The sequence below is a fragment of the Schistocerca gregaria genome, chromosome 3 (assembly GCF_023897955.1).
Source record: "Schistocerca gregaria isolate iqSchGreg1 chromosome 3, iqSchGreg1.2, whole genome shotgun sequence".
Classification (NCBI taxonomy): domain Eukaryota; kingdom Metazoa; phylum Arthropoda; class Insecta; order Orthoptera; family Acrididae; genus Schistocerca; species Schistocerca gregaria.
The window spans coordinates 312,155,570-312,179,675 of record NC_064922.1 but is presented as its reverse complement, the minus strand read 5'-3'; the positions used below and the strand labels follow the sequence as shown (position 1 = coordinate 312,179,675).

General features: G+C 35.8%; 1 protein-coding gene across 2 annotated transcripts in view; it reads left to right on the top strand.

Moving 5' to 3' along the window:
- Window positions 1-23,422, top strand: part of LOC126356167 (protein alan shepard) — a 394,981-nt gene extending 371,559 nt beyond the window's left edge. For both annotated transcript variants that reach the window (XM_050006925.1, XM_050006924.1), the window contains exon 12: window positions 18,038-23,422. The gene's annotated coding sequence lies outside the window, so the exon portion shown is untranslated. The remainder of the gene's footprint in view (window positions 1-18,037) is intronic.
- The last annotated feature ends 684 nt before the right edge of the window (window positions 23,423-24,106 follow it).

The window sequence follows — 24,106 nt, the reverse complement described above, 5'->3', positions numbered from 1 at the left end:
GAGTGATCAGGCTTTGTAACGTCAACCAAAATGGGCTTGCTGTGCTGGTGCTGTGAACAGCTGAAAGCAAGGGGAAACTACAGCTGTAATTTTTCCTGAGGTCATGCAGCTCTACTGTATGGTCAAATGATGATGGCATTCTCTTGGGAAAAGTATTCCGGAGGTAAAATAGTTTCCTTATTTGGATCTATGGGCAGGGACTACTTGAGGACATTGTTATCAGGTGAATCAAAACAGGCATTATATGGATCAGAGTCTGGAATGTCAGACCCCTAAATCAGGCAGGTAGCTCAGAAAATTTAAAAAGGGAAATGGATAGGTTAAAGTCAAATGTAGTAAGAGTTAGTGACGTTTAGTGACGGGAGGAACAGGACTTCCAGTCAAGTAAGAACAAGTTTATAAATACAAAATCAAATAGTGTAATGCAGAAGTAGGCTTAATAATGATTAAAAAAATAGGAACATGAGTAAGCTACTATGAACAGAATAATGAGCACATTACTATGGCCAAGATATACCCCCAGTAGTACAATTTTATATGCCAACTAGCTCTGCAGATGACAAAGAGAGTGAAGAACTATACAATGAGATAAAAGGAAATTTTCAGACATTTTAAGGGAGACATAAAATGTAATAATGGTGGACTGTAATTCGATAGTAGGAAAAAGAAGAGTAGATAAAGTTGTAGGAGAATATGGACTGGGGAATGAAATGAAAAAGAAGGCACCTGGAAGAATTTTGCACAGAGCATAATTTAACAGTAGCTAACACTTGGTTTAAGAATAATGAAAGTGTTTTGTATACATGGAAGAGACCTGGAGACACCAGAAAGTTTCAGATAATTATCCAATGGTTTGACAGAGATTTAGAAACCAGGTTTTTAATTGTAATACATTTCCAGGGGCAGGTGTGGACCCTGACCTCAATTTATGGGTTATGAAATGTAGATTAAAACTGAAGAATGTCGTAAATGTAGAAATTTAAGGAGATGGTACTTAGATAAACTGAAAGAACCAGAGGTTGTAGATAGTTTCAGAGGTAGCATTAGGGAACAACTGACAAGAACAGCGGAAAGAAATACAGTAGAAGAAGAATGGGTAGCTTTGAGGTACGAAATAGTGAAGGCAGCAGAGGATCAAGGAGATAAAAAGACGAGGCCTGGTGGAAAGTCTCGAGTGACGTAAGAAGTATTGAATGTAATTGATGAAAGCAGAAAATTGCAGCAAATGAAGCAGGTGAAAGGGACTAGAAATGTCTAAAAAATGAGATTGAGAGGAAGTGCAAAGTGGCTAAGTAGGAATGGCTAGAGGACAAATTTATGGGTTTAGGTGCATATATCACTAAGGGAAATAGTTGCTGCCTACAGGAAAAATAAAGAGATGTTTGGAGAAAAGAGAACCACCTGTATATCACAATTTTAGATGAAAAACCAGTCCTAAGCAAAGGAGGGAAAGCAGAAAGGTAGTAGTAGTATTCAGAGGGTCTATACAAGGGAGATGTGATTGAGAGCAATATTGTGGAAATGGAAGATTGCGTAGATGAGACGAGATGGCAGATACGGTAGTATAGGAAAAATTTGACAAGAGCACTGAAAGACCTAAGTTGAAACAAGGCCCCAGGAGTAGATAGCTTCCAATAGAACTACTGGTAGCCTTCGGAGAGACAGCTGTGACAGAACTCTTCTACCTGGTGAGCAAGATGTATGAAATAGATGAAATATCCCCAGTACTCCCAAGGCTTGAAGAAGAAAATAATAATGCCATCTCCAAAGAAAGCAGGTGCTGACAGTTGTGAAAATTACTAAACTATCAGTTTAATAAGAAATGATTTCAAAATACTAACATGAATAATTTACAAAAGAATTGAGAAACTGGTGGAAGCTGACCTCGAGGAAAATTAGTTTGGATTCCAGAGAAATTTAGGAACACGGGAGGCAATACTGACTATCACTTTTTATAGAAGATAGGTAAAGGAAAGTCAAACCTACGTTTATAGCATTCATAGACTTGGAGAAAACTTTTGACAGTGTCGACTGGAATACTAACAGTGTCATGAAAAGGTGCACCAGCATCACAAGCAGGGGAACAAGTGAAAGATAATTTCCTCATCACTTGCAACATAAGGACCACCACAGTGTGCAGAACATCCTTGGATATCACAGCCCACAATACAACTAATTGAAGAGAAAAGTAATCTGAAGAAAACTGGTATCCACACCACCCAGGATCAAGATAGGTAGGAAACTCAAAAGCATCACTGGTGAACTTAATCCTTTTGCTTGGGTAGTGGGTGATGAGAATGGCAACCATATTGGAGACAAGGAAAGCTGTAGTGAGGTGGAAACAATACTGTGAAAAGCTGTATTCTGGGGTAACAACAGTACAGAAAGTCAAGCAGTTGACGAACTTCCATTGGAACCTAAAATCTTATGCAGCAAAATGAAGAACACACAACAACATCTGAAGGTCAGTAAACCCCCAGATCTATATAGTATATCTGGTGAGATGATAAAGGAAATGAGCCAAGAAGGTGTTGATTTGCTACATTCAATAAATATAAGATCAGAAACTGAAGAATGGCCAAAAGGTAGATTAAAGTCTCTTTTCATCCCACTACACTAGAAAAGGTCAATCAGGATCTGATTCAAGTATTGAATCATTGCTCTCGTATCCCACACAAGCAAAATTCTGCTCTACATCCTGAACCAGCATTGGAAGCCATGCATTCAGCCATAGAACAAGCAGGTTTTGTTGCAGGAAAAGGAACAGATACATATGACAAATAATTGACAAATCATAGTGTTCTGTGTTCCTGTCTTCATCTGCTTCTTTAAATAGAGGAAAGACTTTGTGTTGTCTGCAAAAATTGTCACTGGTGCTTGCAGAGTTTGATGTCCTACCACATTTGACAGCACTGATCAGAAGTCTGAACAATTATTACCTTGCAGCTGTGAAGACAAGTATGGGCACGTCTGATTTCTTCAGTGTATCTAAAGGTCTCAGATAGGGTTGTGCTCTATCCCCCCAGCTGTACAAATTCTGTACCGAACATGTCATTAGGCCTACTCTTGATGGCTGGGCTAAAGACACTTCTACCAATTGAAGCTGTGAGGACAGGGCGTGCTTGGGCGAAAGGCAAAGGTCCCGAGTTAGAGTCTTGGTCCGGCACACAGTTTTAATCTGCCAGGAGGTTTCATATCAGTGCACACTCTGCTGCAGAGTGAAAATCTCATTCTGGATTATGGACATTTGTTGTAAAGATTGATAGTAGCAGTTCATATGATACTTAATGTGACAACCACCTCCTTTTAAAATCGTTAATTGTTAGTAAGTGCAGAGGTGATGTCAAACTGGGAAGATAATTCAATAAACAGTAAGAAAACTATATAGTGTGCCTTGACAAGTTGATAAAAGCTGAAATATTTAGCAGTTTAACATGAAACACCAGACAATGAACAGTTTGATACATCAAAGCTAAATTGGATGTCATGCAGGTGTTCCAAATAGTTTGTCAGACACTAGTGCAAAATACTACATAACTGGTTGTGACATTTGTCCTGAATATTTATCTGTGTATTGCTTTCAGTATTCTTACTATTTTTGCTCTGTTTCAATTGAATAATTACCAGTACATTAATTGTAACTACTCCAGTAGTTCAAATAATATTTAATTGATATAAACTTTCATATTAAGAATTTCTCAGTACAGCTTTGTCAACTGAGGAAATGAATTTCCTTCTAAACTTGTGTTATTACACTTGGTACTGTTAATGATCTGTACATAACTAAACATATAAGGTATATAGATACACAAAGTATAAGAGGTTACGTAAAATAGACACAAAGATAAGTATGAGAAAATGTGAAATCATAAAAATGAAAAGTGGAAAAAAGTGACATGGTTGGGGTCCCTTGCACTTGCCATGTGCATAGTATGCAATAGACACTGCATCCTCCTGAGGGATACTGCAAATATTAGTTGCATATTTCATGAAAGATTTGGTAAGCTTAAGGTTACTACTAGCTTTAGTGTTTCAGTACTCAGTTTTTATTTGCTTGTAGGTATGGTTTTAACTGTGTAACATTTCTCTGTCTCTAAGTTTTCTTTAATTTTGGATGTAGTAATGTTTGTTTTTCTCATAAACAAATGTTTTATGTGTTTTTGAAGTGAATTGACTCCCATTATCAAAAAGAATTGCCTCAGGAACACACACATTTTGATCTTGGAAACAAAATTCCTCTATGCACCTGATAATACTGTTAGACTTTCTTGTACCCCTTCCTTCTTAAATAGCTTTTTATCAGTTTCCAGTTTTGAAGATGATTTTGATTCCTTCCCAAAATTATTTATAAATTTTTCTGATCTCTTTTTTTTATCATTTATGCCTTTTATGTACCCAATTTTGAAACTTCGCTCCCCTTATCCAACACTATTCTGATCTCCAACCCCACAGGAAACAAAGTAAAGCATCTGCAATTACATTTCATTTCCCTTTTATATATTTCATTGTATAATGAAACTGCTGCAAATAAATTGCCCACAATGTAATTCTACTGTGACATAATTTACACTATTGGATAAACATAAGGCTTTGTGATCAGTACAGACAATGACTTTATGTCCAGGTAAATAATTCCTAAATTTCATAAATTCCCACACAATGGCCAAAAGTTCTTTCTCCATAATTATGTAATCCTTTTCACATTTTTGAAGTGACCAACTTGCAGAGCCAATTGAAGATGAGCTATTTTCTTATTAACTGTCTCTTCTCAGAATAGATGAACCCCTAACTGAAAGTTACTATCGTCTGCCACCAGACAAAATAATAATGAAAAATCAGGTCAGTGTAGTATTTCACTTTTACAAAGTTGTTATTTTATCTCATCAAAAGCTACCTGGTGTTCCTCACTCCACTTCCGTACAGTACGTTTCTTTATGAGGTTGTTAAATCATGGTGCATTCAGTGCCTCTGATTTTGCATTTTTTTTAATGAAAATTGGCTAAATTGAAAAATGACCCTAATTCTGTCATTGATTGTGGTTTTGGAAACTTTACTATAGCTAAGATTTTCCTGCTGTCAGGCAAAGTTGCCTGTTCACTTACACTGTGGCCAAGAAAATTCAGTTGTCTCACAGCGAACTTATTCTCTAGTTTTAATGTCATCTCCCCTTTCCTTAGCTTCTCTCCTACATTGTCTATGATAGCAAAATGCTGGTCTCATGTGTTCCCAGTTTTGAGGTTGTTATCCACATAAATGATCAATTTTGCCAAAAATTCAATACATAAAACAAGATCTAATGCACATGGGGAGGCTTGCATGCCTCAGCGACACAGGTAGCCATACCATAGGTGAACCACAATGGAGGGATATCTGTTGAGTGGTCATACAAACCTGTGGTTCCTGAGAAGGGGCGGAAGCCTTTTCAGTACTTGCAGGCGCAACAGTCTGGATGAGTGAGTGATCAGGCTTTGTAACGTCAACCAAAATGGGCTTGCTGTGCTGGTGCTGTGAACAGCTGAAAGCAAGGGGAAACTACAGCTGTAATTTTTCCTGAGGTCATGCAGCTCTACTGTATGGTCAAATGATGATGGCATTCTCTTGGGAAAAGTATTCCGGAGGTAAAATAGTTTCCTTATTTGGATCTATGGGCAGGGACTACTTGAGGACATTGTTATCAGGTGAATCAAAACAGGCATTATATGGATCAGAGTCTGGAATGTCAGACCCCTAAATCAGGCAGGTAGCTCAGAAAATTTAAAAAGGGAAATGGATAGGTTAAAGTCAAATGTAGTAAGAGTTAGTGACGTTTAGTGACGGGAGGAACAGGACTTCCAGTCAAGTAAGAACAAGTTTATAAATACAAAATCAAATAGTGTAATGCAGAAGTAGGCTTAATAATGATTAAAAAAATAGGAACATGAGTAAGCTACTATGAACAGAATAATGAGCACATTACTATGGCCAAGATATACCCCCAGTAGTACAATTTTATATGCCAACTAGCTCTGCAGATGACAAAGAGAGTGAAGAACTATACAATGAGATAAAAGGAAATTTTCAGACATTTTAAGGGAGACATAAAATGTAATAATGGTGGACTGTAATTCGATAGTAGGAAAAAGAAGAGTAGATAAAGTTGTAGGAGAATATGGACTGGGGAATGAAATGAAAAAGAAGGCACCTGGAAGAATTTTGCACAGAGCATAATTTAACAGTAGCTAACACTTGGTTTAAGAATAATGAAAGTGTTTTGTATACATGGAAGAGACCTGGAGACACCAGAAAGTTTCAGATAATTATCCAATGGTTTGACAGAGATTTAGAAACCAGGTTTTTAATTGTAATACATTTCCAGGGGCAGGTGTGGACCCTGACCTCAATTTATGGGTTATGAAATGTAGATTAAAACTGAAGAATGTCGTAAATGTAGAAATTTAAGGAGATGGTACTTAGATAAACTGAAAGAACCAGAGGTTGTAGATAGTTTCAGAGGTAGCATTAGGGAACAACTGACAAGAACAGCGGAAAGAAATACAGTAGAAGAAGAATGGGTAGCTTTGAGGTACGAAATAGTGAAGGCAGCAGAGGATCAAGGAGATAAAAAGACGAGGCCTGGTGGAAAGTCTCGAGTGACGTAAGAAGTATTGAATGTAATTGATGAAAGCAGAAAATTGCAGCAAATGAAGCAGGTGAAAGGGACTAGAAATGTCTAAAAAATGAGATTGAGAGGAAGTGCAAAGTGGCTAAGTAGGAATGGCTAGAGGACAAATTTATGGGTTTAGGAGCATATATCACTAAGGGAAATAGTTGCTGCCTACAGGAAAAATAAAGAGATGTTTGGAGAAAAGAGAACCACCTGTATATCACAATTTTAGATGAAAAACCAGTCCTAAGCAAAGGAGGGAAAGCAGAAAGGTAGTAGTAGTATTCAGAGGGTCTATACAAGGGAGATGTGATTGAGAGCAATATTGTGGAAATGGAAGATTGCGTAGATGAGACGAGATGGCAGATACGGTAGTATAGGAAAAATTTGACAAGAGCACTGAAAGACCTAAGTTGAAACAAGGCCCCAGGAGTAGATAGCTTCCAATAGAACTACTGGTAGCCTTCGGAGAGACAGCTGTGACAGAACTCTTCTACCTGGTGAGCAAGATGTATGAAATAGATGAAATATCCCCAGTACTCCCAAGGCTTGAAGAAGAAAATAATAATGCCATCTCCAAAGAAAGCAGGTGCTGACAGTTGTGAAAATTACTAAACTATCAGTTTAATAAGAAATGATTTCAAAATACTAACATGAATAATTTACAAAAGAATTGAGAAACTGGTGGAAGCTGACCTCGAGGAAAATTAGTTTGGATTCCAGAGAAATTTAGGAACACGGGAGGCAATACTGACTATCACTTTTTATAGAAGATAGGTAAAGGAAAGTCAAACCTACGTTTATAGCATTCATAGACTTGGAGAAAACTTTTGACAGTGTCGACTGGAATACTAACAGTGTCATGAAAAGCAAGGTTGATACTCGCATATAGGGGAGATGCTGAGTCACACAACAAAAGTACTGTCACAAATACAGCTTTCGGCCAGTAAGGCCTTCATCAGAATTAGGCAGAAAAACACACACACTCACACACACACAACTCGCACACATGACTGCAGTCTCAGGTAACTGAAGCCGCACTGCAGTGTGTGAATGCAGTTGTGTGTCTGAGTTGTGTACGTGAGAGTATATGTGTGTGTTTGTTGTCTAATTTTGGTGAAGGCCTTACTGGTGAAAACTATATTTGTGACAGTCATTTTGGTATCCTATCTGAGATTCAGTATCTCGGCTACGTGGTGAGTAGCAACTTTCCTTTACATAGTACTGTTACATTCCATCCTGGATTTTCCATTGTTTGATTTTTGACTGTAATACTGTCTTTAAAATTCTAAATGTGGCAAGGGTAAAGTACAGGGAGTGAAAGGCTATTTACAATTTGTACAGAAACCAGGAGTTGATGGGCATGAAAGGCAAGCAGCAGTTGATATTATGCAAGCAGTAAAGGAAACATAAGAAAAGTTTGGAATAGGAATTGAAGTCCAGGGAGAAGAAATAAAAACTTCAAGGTTTGCTGATGACATTGTAATTCTGTCAGAGGCAGCAAAGGACTTGGAAGAGCAGTTGAACGGAATGGACAGTATGTTGACAAGACTATATAAGGTGAACATCAACAAAAGCAAAATGAGGATAATGAAATGACATCAAATTAAATCAGTTGATGCTGAAGGAATTAGATAAGGCAATGAGATGATTAAAATTGTTGATGAGTTGTGCTATTTGGGAAGCAAAATAACTGATAATGGTTGAAGTACAGAGGATATAAAATGTGGGCTGACAATGTCAAGAAAAGCATTTCTGAAAAAGAGAAATTTGTTAACACAGAGCATAGATTTAAGTGGCAGGAAGTCTTTTCTGAAAGTATTTGTATGAAGTGTAGCCATGTATGGAAGGGCAACATGGGCAGTGAACAGTTTAGACCAGAAGAGAATAGAAGCTATGGAAAAGTGGTGCTAGAGAAGAATGCTGAAGATTAGATAGTAGATCAAGTAACTAATGAGGAGGTACTGAATAGAATTGGGGAGAAAAGACTTCTATGGCTTAACCTGATTATAAGGGATTGGTTGATAGAACACATTTTGAGACATCAAGGGACCACCAATTTAATAGTGGAAGGAAGCATATGGGATAAAAATCATAGAGAGAGACCAATAGATGAATTCACTAGCAGATTCATAAGGATGTAGTTTGCTGAAATGTTCAGAGGTGAACGGGCTTGCACAGGATAGAACAGCACGGAGAGCTGCATCAAACCAGTGTGTGGACTGAAGACCATAACAACAAAATAATGCGTGAATAAATTCTGTCACACAAATATTTAGCCCAAATGCTAAAACACTGTATTGAAAACACCTTCCATTATACAAGAATGTGATGTACTTTCTTGAGTCAATTTTTAATGCGGTTTGGTAAAATACAGAAGGCAGTTCCAGGCTAGTCATGTATTTAATATCTTCAAACTTGTTAAATAATTCATTGGTATTTTCTGAGTGATCTGTTTCCCTTTCCAAATATTTATTCAAATGCATGTAGTCTAAAATGAGTCTTATTAACTCATATCCCTGTGAAATTGCTACTAACAAGTTATTGTAGTGACGACGACGACAACAACAACAACAACAACAACAACAACAACAACTACTACTACTACTACTACTACTACTACTACTACTACTACTACCTAACATTTTCCAGTTTTGCATCTTCTGAAGTAACATCTCTGACTTGAATTGATAATTTTATACTCTCCTTATTTTTCATCAAAGCGGCCACAAAACTCACATAAAAATTTATTTAGTTCCCTTTTTTCCTTTGGAATCAGTTTCTCAGCTTCCCTTACCTTTTTGGCTATTAACTCACTGTATGGTTCACTATCCTCATAACAATTCCTTTCATCCAACTGTTCCATCCCCTGATTTGATTACTGCTGTTGCAGATTTTTATCATTACAATCATTTTGGATCTGTGAATAACAATTTCATGTCACCCCGAATTGAAACCAACTTTTGCTTTTATAATCGAATCCATCCCTAAAATTAAACTTTTATTCCAGTCTTTTATCACCAAACGTCCTTGGACAAATGAAACATTATTTATTTTGAATGATAACAAAACTTGTGTATTCACCAACTTACTGTGCTTTCCTGTAGCACCTTCAATTCTAACCACAGCTATTGGAAGTTCAGCAAACTTTTCTCCACTTTTTACCCTATCCTTTAATTTTCCTGAGATTCTGCTTATAGGACTTCCATTGTCAACCAGTTCAATTACCTGAAACTTCCTGGCAGATTAAAACTGTGTGCTGGGCCAAGACTCGAACTCGGGACCTTTGCCTTTCACGGGCAAGTGCTCTACCACCGCAAAAGGCAAAGGTCCCGAGTTCGAGTCTCGGCCCAGCACACAGTTTTAATCTGCCAAGAAGTTTCATATCAGTGCACACTCCGCTGCAGAGTGAAAATCTCATTCTGGAGTCCAATAGCCTGTTTCCACACACACTTGAGCTCCCTTGCCCATCAATTCCATTTTTATTCGCATCTTCATCTAACAGATCACTTTATATTACTTTAAATTCCAATCCATTCTTTTCTTCAATTAACCCGTCTTTTAACATTGGTGGTTTTCAATCAAGTGTTCAGACACCAAATTTAACTGGCAGGAAGAAGATGCTATGATACACAAATGATTACCTTTTCAGAGCATTCACACAAGGTTGGCGCCAGTGGCGACACCTACAACATGCTGACATGAGGAAAGTTTCCAACCGATTTCTCATACACAAACAGCAGTTGACCGGTGTTGCCTGGTGAAACATTGTTGTGATGCCTCGTGTAAGGATGTGTACCATCACGTTTCCAACTTTGATAAAGGTCGGATTTTAGCCTATCGGGATTGCGGTTGAGATCCAATGATTGTTAGCAGAATATGGAATCGATGGGTTCAGGAGGTTAATACGGAACGCTGTGCCAGGTCCCAATGGCCTCGTATCACTAGCAGTCGAGATGACAGGCATCTTATCTGCATGGCTGTAACAGATCGTGCAGCCACGTCTTGATCCCTGAGTCAACAGATGAGGACGTTTGCAAGACAACAACCATCTGCATGAACAGTTTGATGACGTTTTCAGCAGCATGGACTATCAGCTCGGAGACCAAGGCTGCGGTAACCCTTTACACTGCATCACAGACAGGAGCGCCTGCGATGGTGTACTCAACAATGAACCTGGGTGCATGAATGGCATAACATCATTTTTTCGGATGAATCCAGGTTCTGTTTACAGCATCATGATGATCGCATCCGTGTTTGGCGACATCGTGGTGGACGCACATTGGAAGCGTGTATTGATCTTCACCATAATGGCGTATCACCTGGCGTGACAGTATGGGATGCCATTGGTTACACGTCTCGGTCACCTCTTCTTCACATTGACCGCACTTTGAACAGTGGACGTTACATTTCAGATGTGTTATGACCTGTCGCTCTACCCTTCATTTGATCCCTGCGAACCCTACATTTCAGCAGGATAATGCACGCATGTTGCAGGTCCTGTATGGGCCTTTCTGGATACAGAAAATGTTCAACTGCTGCCCTGGCCAGTACATTCTCCAGATTGAAGCTGCATGGGCAGCTGTACCTGTACACGCCATCCAAGCTCTCTGTGACTCTATGCCGAGGCATATCAAGGCCGTTATTGCGGCCAGAGGTGTTTGTTCTGGGTACTAATTTCTCAGGATATGCACCCAAATTGCGTGAAAATGTAATCACATGTCAGTTCTAGTATAATATATTTGTTCAATGAATACCCATTTATCATCTGATGTTCTTCTTGGTGTAGCAATTTTAATGGCCAATAGTGTATTTGTTAATTTACTATTTATTTAGAATCTACGCCTATCCCCCCCCTCGCCCCCCCCCCCCTCCCCTCCCCTCCCCTGTCTGCATGTAAATCCTGACAGACCTCTTTTGGAAATTTTTAAATGAAATCATTCCCCTTTAGGCTGTTGAAACATCGTTTATTGTGATTACAGTTTTGATATGTTGTCAGTTTCAAGCTTTCTGAAAATGGTATGATGATAAAAGTAATTATGATATTGACGGAACATTGAAAGTGACAATTTTGAAGCTACTTACATATGTTATTGTAATCCATTGAATAACAGAAAGCTGTGACATGCTGTGTACAAGCAGCTACAGTGGTGTTGTGAATTTATCAGCTGTTCCATATACCACACATAACAGTAAGCTGGTGAAATAATGATATAAACACTTGTTTATCAAGCAAAATAATCATTTTTTGAAAATTGATACATGAAAAATCTACTCGCAGAGAAGCGGCAGCAGCAGAACACACACATAAAAAGGTATTACGTATGCAAGCTTTCAGAGCCACTATCATATGTGTTCTCCAGGTATGGTAAATGGCTCACAAAATCAGCAAAAATATAAATATACAAAGAATATGAGCTATGAAGTAAAACGCTGCTAATATAGCGAGTCGGTATCATGTGGTTTGTGAACTGTGTGCATAGAATGGAGAAAAGTGAAAGAAATACTTGTTAAATAAAAATAGAATCCACAAATGATACTGAGGATGAAAGGTAGCCTGCTTAGGAATATTATTGCCAACACTAAAGCTGCCTTAGGCACGGCCCCGTTACCATCTTAGAACAGAATAGAATCACAGTAAAGTAGCAGAGATTATTGCTGCTCAGATAGATAGAGAGAATAACAATCTCACAAGCAAAGAAAAAGGACAGTTCATGAAATCGACAAAAAAATAGTTGAGGTCAATGTTATCATCCTCAAGGCAGATGTAGGGAATAGTTTGGTCATTATCAATAGAGTTAATTACATTAATAAAGCACACAATTGTCTTGTAAAGTTAAATAAAGATCCAGCTAACAAATTTAACACTTTATTTAGAAAAGCAGTAAAGAAGTGTGATTTTATTTCTTGTGAAAAAGATGGTTATGGACCTGCACACCCCATGCTGAACCCAAGACCCACAAAAGTGATGCCCCAATTTGTCCATTTGTTAATTATATAGACAGCCCATGTACAAAGTCCACAGAGAATTAGGTACACTACTTAAAGAATATTAAATTTTCAAAGAAAACTATACTTTTAAAAATTCACTTGAACTAAAACCCAAAATTAAAGATATTTTTGTTCCTGCTAATGGTTAATTTTTATTCTTTGACATAACTATTTACCAGCATTCCCATTTAAGACACTATTGAAGTAATTGAGCAGAAGTGAGTGTACAAGAAATTAGTGGCTCATTAGCATACTACATCTGATATTCTCCTACAACTATTTCAAGTTCAGTAATCAAATTTTTGGATAACCTTCGGGCATTGCCATAGGTGGTTGTATAGTTATTACACTTGCTACATTTTTGTTAACCATCTCAAAAATCAGTTCAACATTTCCAACCACAGCTAATAAAATTGAATATTATAGTAGGTACATGGATGACATGTTAGTGTTATTTAGAGGATCATTTATTGACATTGACATTATGTTAACACAGCTTTATAGTATGCACATGAACTTTCATTTCGCCATGGAATTAGTAAAACAATGTGCTCTTAACATTTTGGGTCTGACAATAAAGAACAAAAATGGACTTCATAGATTTGTACGGTAAGCCTACTTTCACTGATAATTTCATCCACAATGATTCTGTGATTGACAGGCTAATCAGTCTTCCCCTAGAACAAAGTGAAATTAACAAAGAACTGACGATCCTTAGATGTACTGCACTGAACAATGGCTACCCTGCCCAGTACTTCTTACATCCCAGTATCCAACACAATAAATGTTACACAAATTCTGGAGTTTGCAAAATCAGCTGTTCAGACTACAATAACTTTTATATAGAGCAGACTGGTAGAAGTTTTGTCATGCATTTTAGAGAACACAGAATGTAAACCATATTTCGGTGAATAAACCTAAGTTAGATAACACTGAAAACTCTTTAGAAATTCTAATTACAATCTGAAAAGGAAGACAGCTTGAATATTTAGGAGATATCTAAATTTATAGAGCATTTCAAGACCAGCCAGGATACATTTCGAATGAACTGACTGACCTTAAAATTATGAAACTCCTGGACTGGTTCAGGAACATTTTATAATCAAATGTTTTTTGATATGACTGACTTCAGCTGTTTTAATCCTGACAAATATTATAGACTATGCTACACTTTGTACTACTTGGTACCTGTTCCTTTTCTTTTTTTGTATTACTTGCACTTGTTTTACATATGTGGACTGTTATTTTAATTTTTATCTGATATTTTAGATCCTCTTCTGTACTTATATTTTGTGGATATTGTTTTATTGTGGCTTTATAGTCACTTTAGCTTTTTTCCTTATTTTTAATCTGTATTCCCAGTGTCATTTGTGGATTCAGTTTTCATTCAAGACACATTTATGTCACTTTTCTCCTTTCTGCGCACACATTTCCGAAACCACCTGATGCTTAATCCATATTTGAACATCTTTGCATTCCATAGCACATACTTTTTGTGCCTTCACGTCTTTGCTGATTTTGTGATCCATTTACCACACATGCTACATGAAAGTTAAACTTAAGTTTTAATATCATTATTACACCAGCTTTCTAATGTGTATGGTATATGGAAGAGCAGATAAATTCACAGTACCACATACAACTGCTCTTACACAGCATGTCACAGCTTTACATTATCAACTGGGTTACAACATCCCATCCAAATAGCTTTGAAATTTCCACCTTGAACTTTTGTCAGTTTCGTAATTAGATGCATTATATTTGATGACTGACTGTCTTCAGAATGCATGAAAATGAAAATGACCAGTGTCAATAATAAATAATGTTTCAACAGCCTGTGGCAGAATAATTTCATTGAAAAATTACACAAAAGCTGTTGATCTAGTCATCATCAAACTTCATTCAGAACACCTGGACCGGCACACAGTTTTAATCTGCCAGGAAGTTTCATATCAGCACTCACTCTGCTGCAGAGTGAAAATCTCATTCTGGACACCTCATATTTTATTACCATTTTTCTTTATCATTATAATGCTCCCACATTACCTTAGTATTTTCTCACCACTGGGTTTGTTTTGGGTTTTAATATAAATTCAAGTTCAACACTATTTCATTGATGTCTGCAGGTATGAGCTGATTATCATGTACTAGCCTAACATTGCCCTGCTCTTTACTGTCACATTCAGCTGTGTTCCTAACATCATTTTTCATAATTTTGTCCTCCTTCAATTCTACATAAATCATCCCTTGTCATTCATCACAAAGTCAAACATCTTATTGACAGAATTATCATTATCGATGCTATTATCCACACGTCTACCTGTATGTCCTTCATTGTCCTCTGTACAAGAATCACTAATATCCTCCTCAAAACAGCTACGTGTCCTGTTTTCTTCCCCCTCTACTACATAATTCTGTGTCTCCATTCCATCAACATCCACGATGACATGTGCACAGTTTCATTTTCCATTAATCTGACAATCTCATATTCATCAGGGCATTCATAAGGCTCTTTTACAAATACAGGCTAGCTACTTGCTTCATCAAAAAGGTTTCTCAGAACATCTTCACCCAGTTGTAGTCCACTATTTTGATTCCTGTCTTCCTCATCCTTTATTTCACTTAGTTTGTCGTCCTAAAATTTTTTGTTGAAATTAATTTCACTAATCTGTCATGTTATCCTGATGTTCCTGTGGTGTAATCTTGTTTTTTTTTTTTTAGCTCATTGCGAGTTATTTCTGAGCTAATAGTTTGGTTGCTTTCTAATCCAAAAACTGTTTTACAAGTATAGTTTTTAAGGCTTTAGGCAGTCCAAACACAAAATTATCTTTTCATTGCTAAGTGGAATCTGCAGGTTGCATCTTGTTTTCTCCTGGAAAACTCTTCATTTTTACACCACTCCCTACACTGCCACAACTACTACAAAAATTCTTAACAATTAAATCGTCATGTAACTGAGATAACTTATTAGTAATGTGTGATGTCCTACTTTGAAATGGATCAGTATTTCTCTCCATCTGTGACTTTCCTCTCCTGTTCTATTAGATATATCTGACAACTTACTATCAACAAATTTGTACATTCAATTAACTTTTGTACAAAAATTTCCCTCTCATTTATTATCATGTTATGCATTATCTTAAAACTTTTGACATTTCTATCAGTTTCATTAATTAATTCGTTCCATACCTTATTCAATTTATTCTCTACTAAGTTAATACATGTGTCAATCACCTGGTGCCCGGTTTTTACAGAGAACTTAAAATTTCTTAATTGCTCTTCCAGATTGTCAATTTGTGTGAATGTATTGGTTAATTAGTTTTTCACTTCATTTATAGCCTTCATTATCCCTCCAAGAATACTGTTCCATTATCAAAATTTTCCACTATGTACTTGTCATGTTTGTCCAACGTTCCCCGAAGAACTTTGTGAGTTGTTCAAATAAGTTGCTGCCAGTGCCTGACTGTTCTCTGTGGTTAAATCGATAAAAATGGATAACATTCAATATGTAAATCTCTGCCTACAGCTCCCTTTCTGTGACTTAACACCATGTAAATTGTCATTGTTCACTAAAACCTGCACATTATCGTTGGTGTGTTCTGAATCTACGATTCCATTTACATCCTGTTCCCAATCAACAATGTCCCCACCCCCAAAATCATAAATTTCCAATAAATTGCTAATAAAAAAATCTAAACAAAAAGTTTTTCACGTGTCCTAAGCACACTTCACTAAGCAATGTAGATGGTATTAATTTTAAATTCTTATCGTGTTTGTTGTGCAATCCACATCTAATTTTGATCCCAAAAAGGAACTTTTGTCCACTTAGTTTCATTCCAACATTTCATTCCACAGATTTAATTCATGTTTGTTTGCTCCCATTTTAATTTTATTTCCTTATTTCAGTATGTCCAGTATACTTGAATGTTAAAACCTGTGAAGTTAAAACTGATTAATTCCAGATATTCCAACCACTTTCCAATGAAACATCTGCTTCTTTCAAGGAAAAATGACTTTGCGTAACTTGCTCCAGTTGACAAAACATTAACAGTCCACATGGGTATTTATTTCAGGGTACCTGCTTGTTATCCTGAGCTCTTCCTGAGAACTGGATTCATGTCTTAGGTTCTTTCAGCATGATATGTGGATTAAGGAACAGATACACCTTCATAATTTTAATCGCATTTTTGTTGAACAAAGCAACATAGGTGGTGTGTACAAAACCTCTGATCAACAATGATGGCCAGTGAGCCAACTCCTGTTCTTATGTACATTTTTAAACACTGTTTTCATTATTAATGGTACATTTTTTGATACTATAACTAAAAATTATCACATCTAATCGATCTGACTATGTACAGCATAGTTTCAAACACACCTTAAAGTTTTACACACACCATTCCATCAAATAATAATGTTGTTACTGAAGTTTACATCAGATATGTAAAACAAACAATGAATTTCCTAGTTTTTTTAATTGCATGATGAGGAAATTAGATTCTGCATTCCTACCATGTTTTTTTATGTATGCGTGATTAGAGCTTATCTTTGATTAGACAGTAGTTCTGTCCTTCAGGCTAAAAGACGTTTTGATAATTTTGCTGACATGCTTGATGGTGCATAATTTCACAGATTATTTGAATTGTTTTGAAAATTAAAGATTGATGTTATGTACAATTATTTTATAGATTGATAGTAACAGTTCACATGTTATTTCAGGTGTTCTTGGCTAACAGATAAAAATGAGTAATATTGTATTACATGATTTCATTTCATATTAATGACAACAGAATACAATAACTTCAGATGTTCCTACCAGTTGACAGAGTTCTGTAAATCAGATGTGTTGATGTTTCATATTTATTTATATTTTGTCTCATCCACAAAATAGAGATTCCTAGTTCTAACATTGTTCTGCCTTTACGGTATTTCTGTTTATTGAAGTCTGGGTGATTACTTGCCCTAAATGAACTGAGAGCTGTGGTATCAATCAAAGTATTTCTGTTGATTTAAATCTGTGTAATAACTTGTCCTAAATGAACAAATAGCTGTTGTATCAATCAGTCCAATATACTTCCAAAACTGGTTTCTGACATATTGAAGTCCTGATGAATAGCTTTGCAAGTCCTGATAAATGATGGGTACACCCACTTCTCCATTTCATACATAAACACAATAAAACTAAGCATATTTGCTAAGTCGGCCTACATAATGATGCTTCTGTCATAATTAAATTGTGTGTGTGTGTGTGTGTGTGTGTGTGTGTGTGTGTGTGTGTGTGAGAGAGAGAGAGAGAGAGAGAGAGAGAGAGAGAGAGAGAGAGAGGGAGAGAGGGAGGAAGGATTAATGAATTTTTATTAGTAAGTAAAGATGTATTGATTATTATTTTTTCCTATTTTTCAGATGTTAGTTGATGCATTTCATACAATTTAGGTGAAAGGATGAAAAAAATAAACATTTTAAAAGGAAAATAGCATTGCAATTTCCTTCCTCTGGAAATTGTTAAGATCATCATTGAAAGAAAGGAAATCCATTCACTGATATGTACAAGAATTAAAGAAGAGTGAATTGAGTCAACAAGTACCTTTAAATGATGAAACTAGAGTTGAAGAATTCCCACTTTATATCCACGGACTTGCCACCATCTGTCAACGGAAATAATATTAAAAATTAATAATAAATATAGTTTATTATTTTTTTACTGTAGAGTAAAATGTGTTTAGCTATGCTGTCTACAACCTCTTGTCCTGTACATTTTTCGTGTGAGTACCTTAGTGTTGCATCAGTTGGTGTTGATAAAGACTTTTGGTTACCTAATGTCAATGAGTGTTAGCAATGTGGTGATGCAAAGAGTTTTGGAGAGGAGAGGGTGGGGGAGGGGGGTGGGGGTTTAAGTTAGATGTTACGTGGGGATGCTACAGTTTTTAGTTCAAAAAGGAAGTCAGTAAAATTCTTGAATGAACCATGTCATTTTAATACATGTAGTTTGTTAATAGCTCAGTTACTTATTGAGATGCATCTTTTTGTATATAGTTTTCGGTCTGGATAGCAGATTCTGTATGTTAATATGAGTCCTGCTGAAAGTTACTGGACAACTGAGTTATTGTTATAAATAGTTTAAAATAAAATATCTTCTTTATATGGTGAAAATTCTGATATAGTGTATTACAACAGAACTGACAGATTTCACCTATGCTGGACTTGTCTTAATTTAAATACTACTCTGAACTTTCCCTGGTCCATAAATTAAAGTTTTAAGGAGTTGTCAGTATTATTAATCTTCTCATTGAATTTGTAACTTAAAACAGTAAAGTCACGAATCCTCAATTCAGTAAGAGGGTCATTTTCTCCAATGAGTTCTGCCCACATATGCAAAGGGGGGCCGGGTACTGAGCATTTCACTAACAATGGAGAAAACCTGTTGTGTGATATGATTCCTCAGTTTTACACCCAGGAGGAGGACCATTCTGAAGCTGGTGCTTTATATAGAAAAAATAAGTTTCTTCAAAAAGTACAACTAGTAACAACAGTTTTAATTTTAGTTTACATTGTAATGCAGTAGTAACCCGTGAGTGACAGGCCTGTATGTAAAATATATCGGAATACTAGTAACACTTCCTGTCACTTGATATCTCTCTCCCCCTCCCCCCTCCTCCCCCCTCCTCCTCCTCCTCCTCCTCCTCCTCCTCCCCTGCCCCTCTCCTCCCCCCCCCCCTCTCTCTCTCTCTCTCTCTCTCTCTCTCTCTCTCTCTCTCTCTCTCTCTCTCTCTCTCTCTCTCTCTCTCTCTCTCTCTCTCTCTCTCTCTCTCTCTCACACACACACACACACACACACACAAAATGCAAACTTTGTAAAGATAAATGATCTTTTCATACTTAAAGCACAACTTGAGTGGTTTTATCATGTTCAGCTTTCAGTGACCACTGGAACAGAAGGGGATCATTTTAGATATTATTGTAATTGAATTAGCAGGTATTGATCTGCTGGTACTTTGATATTGTGGTATTTTGGCAAACTATTTTAATGTAGGGTGTAGGAAGATCTTTTTGAGTTCTGTAACTTTGTATACAACATTCCATGTTTTGTTTCCTGGTTTTCTTTTCAGAGATTAGGTGTGAGCTTTTGTATATAGAATATAGTAACATTGTCATTGGCATTAGGTGACCTATTGCACTAGAAGGAAGTAATAGTAGTGTAGTTTCAACCATGATGAATGCTGCTCAGTTAACGGGAGTTCTTCCAACAAATCTTCCAAAGAAAAGTGCTGATTCTTAGTGGCTAACAGTAGTTTTCATTCTTTTCTTACCAATGAAAGGTTGCCATTAAATGGAAATCTGCAACTTCAAAATGCAGTAGTAGCTCTCGTTCCTCTGTAACCATGTGTTACAGAATACAAATTGATACAGCATATGGATAGGTAGTGTAATGTTGGATCTATAACAGTTGCCTTCACATCCCAGCATCAAAGTGTCACAATTCAGTTATATTTCTTTCATCAACATTGAGTTTAATGCAAAATTTATGTCTGTCAGTTCTTATTCATAACATGTGCAATAATTGCCCTTGTTCCAATATTCTTTTGATTTGTCACTCACTGGTACATCATCACTTGGAATGAATTTTATGAATTTTTTTTTTTTTTTTTTTTTTTTTTCTCCATCGGTTTCATCTGGATATGACAATGACTGACTGCTGGGAAAATGTCACAGTCTCCAACATAGTATAGAAAATTTGTGTATAACAAATGTGGTAAGGTGCTACTATCCATGTATTTTGTATTTTCACATTCCAAATCCAAAGCAAGAATAAATATGTTGTGTAGTATTTTTTTCACTTTTGTCCCTACAATAATTCTAACTGATGTTAGTGTTGCATTTTTTACTTTTCCATCACATTTTATTTTTGAGAAAGCCTATTGTAAAATATAGAGAGAAATTATGAGATTTTACTACATAATTTTGTTCTTTGGATTTTTATAATGAAATTTTTTTTAGATATTGTGCCTTTTCATAATAATTCAAAGACAGGGAAAACTTTGTATATGAAATACTGTGAAGCCAAATTTAATGTCTAGTTATTGTTTCAGTCAGGTAGGCATTTTAAAATGTGTGATTTGTGTTAGAATTGAAAGTAGATCTTTAAGAAAATAACCGAGAAGGTTGAAAATGTTTAACTTACTCCATGGAGTAATAGTACTGTTGAAGATTTTAAAAAAAGTTTTTCTATTGAGGAAGCTAGTCCAAAATATTACTTTGAGGAGGTTAATTTTATGTCCTTAGGGATTTTTAAATGATCTATTCCATAGCAGTTTTTTTTTCATATAGATATATACGGTATATATAGATATCTATCTTGAATGACTGTCCTATCATTTCCTATTTGTAATGACCATCAATAAAAAGAGGTAGATCAAGTGAGACTGTTACATGGCAAGTATTCAAAGCTGTCAACCAAAAATTAAAGAGTATAGGTATTTAGTGTGGTAAATAACCCATCATCTAACAGTTGTTACATAAAAACTTTGTTGTAGAATTGATAGTTAATTTTTTTTATTATTATTTTCCCGGAGAGCAGGGGGCATGGTTGTATGATGATGGTACATCATTCCTGAAAGGAGGTCCACTTTGAAGAATTTTAAAATACCATCTTCAGATGACCTTTCCTATGCTAGTTATTTTGTAAAACTTTTGATCATATTTGTAAAAAGTTTAGACATTTTTCATAGATCTGTAGCATCATACATTGTATTAATTGTATTGACGTTGTGGGAGAAACAATTTTACACTGTTAAATACACGAAGAAGTAAGCATGAAATGATATATTTAGTTTATTTTGGTACATCTGAATTTGATGGTGAAATGGTAACTATTTTTTAAAATGAATTAACCGAGAAGTCCATATTCAATTGTAATCATGTATATTTTACTTGCGTGTGTCATAATAAAGAAGAAAATTGTGAAAATTTTGAGGTAGGACAATATCCCTATCTTGACATTCTGGCTGTTTATGTGAAATAATGAGTTCTCCCTCTTGCTGCTCTGACTTAAAGGTACCCAGGTGATTCCAAGGGTACAACATGTCTGGAAGAAGTGTCATGAGGACAGTTGTAGACTAAGCCTTTTGTGAAGCAGAAACAAACATTTGTTTCATTACTGGGAAACTGTAAGCTTTATGAAGCTTTTTTTTAAACAAAAAAACTTGCACCATATTTGGTGCAATTATGTATAGGCATAGGTTAGTACTAGTAATATAATGATTCTTGTAGAACAGTAGTAAAAGTGACCAGTTTGATTGAAGCTGAATGCCATTCTTTGTAGATTTAAGAAATGTTAGACAACTATCATTAAGATTTGAGAAATATGTTTGAAAGAGCGTTTGTAATACACAACACAGAATTTTAGATTTAAAGATGTTGATCAAACATGTACAGTTAGACTAAGCCTGATGCTTTATTTTGTACTGTTGATTGTTCTGATATGATCTTTAATTATTTGACTTTCTTTCATAAGCATTTGTTGATGAGTAATTACTTTTCCATCAACAAATTTGAAAATGAAATAAAAAATAGTTGTCGTGTTTGTCCACCTGTCATCTCAGTGTTCATTGTGTGAAAGAGAAACTGTAGTACATAGGAATTAGTTGCTGATGAGGGATGAAAGAAATTGTTCTTGTGGTAGTGTAGGTTTAATAGTGTAGAATTTTAGAATATTTATAGGTTCGTAGAAATTTTTCATTTGGATATGAGGCTGAGCCATAGTTAAAGGGAGGCAAATGAAATGAGTTGTGTCAAATAGTTGATTGGCTGTTGATATTTGTTGCTGGAGCAGGTTGGTATTGTTGATGAAATGGCCAGTTTAATGTTTCTGGGGCACTAGGTATTTGTGTGTCCTTTATTTTTACCTTCCACTCCCATGCAATAGTTGGCTTACCTGATTTTTCAGTTTCTAATAAGCCACATTTCATTGTTTTATGTCAATTTTTTTTACTAAGCATTTGGTATGAAAGCAATTTTGTTCTTTCTTGCCATAAAATTTCATATTTCAAACCAGTCAGTAGCTGAAATGATATATATTTGTTGTTGATATAGTGCCACATTTGAACCAGTTTTATATTGTGTAACATAACCAGAAAATTAGATTATTGGTTATTAATTTAAGTTCAGCACAGACTTTAAATTTCAGCTTTTGAAACTATGTTCTGTTGTGTATGTGGCATTGTTTGTTATTTGATTGTTAATGAAAGATGAACTTTATTTAAGATTGGTTGATGTGTAAATGTGTTTGATGACTGTTACATTTTATTTTTATTAAATTATTTTTATTTTATTTGATATGAGTTGTGTCAGTCATTTTTGTTTCCATTTCATTGTTGTAAGGCTTTCCTGTTATATGTTTTTCATCTCTCTTTTTGATATTCAGACTACAAGGGACATTTTCCCCATAAAGTCAGTGTTGTATGCTACAGATACATAAACATAACAAAAGTATTTGAAATCTTGCAATTGTAAAAGAAAGAGTTTATTTTGTTACAAGTTTTCTTGTATCTTAAATGTGTAAGATGTTTCATAGACTAGAATTTCTTTTCCATGTATGTAAATGAATTTCTCAAGGTAGAATGGGGGCACTACAGAATAATGCTGAGGAATTTTTTATCAGCACCTGAAACCCCAGAATTGTTTCAAAATTGAATTGTTAGATGTTAATTACTTAAGAGTAATGTTGATATTGGTTGACAATTATTTTTCTGAACGAGGTAAATTAAGAGCTAATAAACTTTTTGAGCTATTGCTGTTGTCAAGTTCCTTGTAAATATTGCAGTGCTATGTTTCAGCCTCAGTGTTTGTAGAAGATAAAACAGTTGCAGGTCAGCATGTTAAAAAGTTCCCCACTCCCTCTTAAATGGACCTGCAATGTGGGACATGCATGCATGATTTTTCTCAAAGAAAAAAGAAGTGTTTGCATTTCAGTCTTCCTGTCTTCACTAAGCTACACCTCGTCCAAATGCAAAGAAACTGAACAAAATGTGGAGATACCCAGTGTACTGTTCAGTTTTTGTGACTGTAGATAGCCAAGTGTAATAAAGAAACTACAATTTGAGATGTAGATAGATACAGCCTGTGTTAGGACATGGCACAGAATCTGGTGAGAATTTCTTTACTCTGGAGCAAAGGACTATGTGGCTGAAGTATAATTTAATTTGTGCATATGAAATTTAATTTTATTTGAATGACAGTGATGAAGTGATTTTTTTCTGGTGTGCATGAAGACTTTGAGAAATAGAATAAGTGTGTAAATATGTGTAATACTTCTGTCTGCACTAGACTTTGTTCAATTTTTGCTTTTTTAAAGCAGAAGATAACATGAGAGAGAATTTCCTGCTAGAAGCATCATTGATGGGCAAACACAAGTCATTTTGCTTCATCAGGGGTGAATAATTTTGAAATTGGACTCCTCATTATTGATTAAAATCA